The sequence below is a fragment of the Solanum tuberosum genome, unplaced genomic scaffold (assembly GCF_000226075.1).
Source record: "Solanum tuberosum cultivar DM 1-3 516 R44 unplaced genomic scaffold, SolTub_3.0 scf00791, whole genome shotgun sequence".
Lineage (NCBI taxonomy): Eukaryota > Viridiplantae > Streptophyta > Magnoliopsida > Solanales > Solanaceae > Solanum > Solanum tuberosum.
The window spans coordinates 54,431-56,286 of NW_006239757.1; positions in this window are offsets into that span (position 1 = coordinate 54,431).

The window sequence follows — 1,856 nt, forward strand, 5'->3', positions numbered from 1 at the left end:
ATTCTTGTTCTTTCTCCATGTAGATGATGACAAAATTCTCAATCAATATGCGGCTCTTCGGCGAAGATGCAGAGAAGTGAACTCACGGATGTTGTCCAAAGTCAATTGGATCGCTAACTTTAAAAATATCAATTTTGGTGAATTCATAAGAACTTTGACTTTGATTTTTGGATAGGTTGTAGACTCGAGAGTCTATTTTCTATCGAATCAAGTCGCTCTCCATTCGAGCTGATGCCTACACCAAGATGCAAACGTTTTGGGAGACTCCACAATCTGCAAAATAATAATGACAGAATTGAAGACCAACTTCAAAAATTAATTCTCGTCAATTCATGAAGAGTTTTACCTTGATTTTTGGATATGTTGTAGACTTTGATGTCTAGTTTCCATAGAAACAAGTCTCTTGTCATTCGAATTTTGTTGGTCGTCGCCCACCATTTCAAGAAGAGGATGCGGCGAATCTCGGTCGCGGAAGTGCATCATGTTGCGGGATCGGAGTCGTATTTCTCTATCAAATATATGACAAAAAAATTAAACAAAAGAAAAAGTTCAGTTTCGTATGAACATGTCCAAAATAAAGGTGGTAGGCTCAAATTTTTGCGGTTGGTGAAAGGCTGATTTCAGATAGAAAACTGAATCAACACAGATGCAATCTAATCGTGGTTTTCGTATATGATGTAGCCCTATGAATTTACTTTCCAACACCGCAAACTGCTTGTGATTTCGTTATTCCTACATCCAGATATGAATTTTTCCGCGAAGTCGCACAAAGCTGATGCGTTCAGTTTATCAGAATTTTAGGCTGAGTTCAAAAATTCACCTGAGTAAATCCGAGAGTTGTCTGATCGTGATTTTTGGATATATTGTAGCTCTATGAGTCTAATTTTTTGAAAATCAAACGGATCACGATTTCAATATCCCTACAATGAGATATGAATTTCCTACCAAAGTCACGTTGAGCTGAAAAAGGGGGACGAAAATCAAAGTTGAGAGAGAAGGTCTCAATTGAACTTGACGATGCGGCAATGCGATATACAATCACCGGGTGAATGTGGGTATATATAGATTTCAAAATATGGAGACATCAATTTGATTCCTACAAATTATGGAAAATTATAATGATGGAAAGTTGAGTTCCTACAAATTATGGAAATTATGGTAAGTTTTCATAGGAATTAAATTATGGAAATTTTCCATGGGAATCAAATTATGGAAATTCCATAGAAACAAACTCAGTATTACCACTACTCTTCTTGGGATAACCACGAAGTTTATTAGATTCTAAAGCGACATAATTTTTAAAATCAAAGTATTTTCCATTTCTTCCGCAAAATTGTCTGACAAATCCATAGGTTTTGCGCTAAAATGCGCAAAGTTGGAAAAAAAAAAAAAAAAACCCACCGCTAGGGCATTCAACCCCAAAGAAAGCAACGCCTAAAATTTGCGTCGAAATCACAAGCTCTGTATAACCAAGTCAAGCTTGTAGACGCAATCCTTGCTCATCGAATTGGCGGTCATTTTGTAGTTGATGACCCAAATAAAATTACCAAACTATGAAGAAATGTCATGCGATAAGTCTTCATGAGCTCGAAACACTTCAAGTCGAAAATGAGTTGATAAACAACCGAAAGTCAAATGATCTCTTACAAATTAGAGAATGTTGTCATGAAGACTCCAGTAAATGTTGACATCAACATATCGGCATAGTCATTTCTCATGAAGCTTCTTCAAATGTTTCTTGAAAGATCAACTACGAAAAAATAAAATAAAATGTTTGCTTCACAAATACTTCAAGGCTTGTCTTTACAAGTTTCTTGGCAAATACTTCAAGGCTTGTCTTTACAAGTTCGATAAAT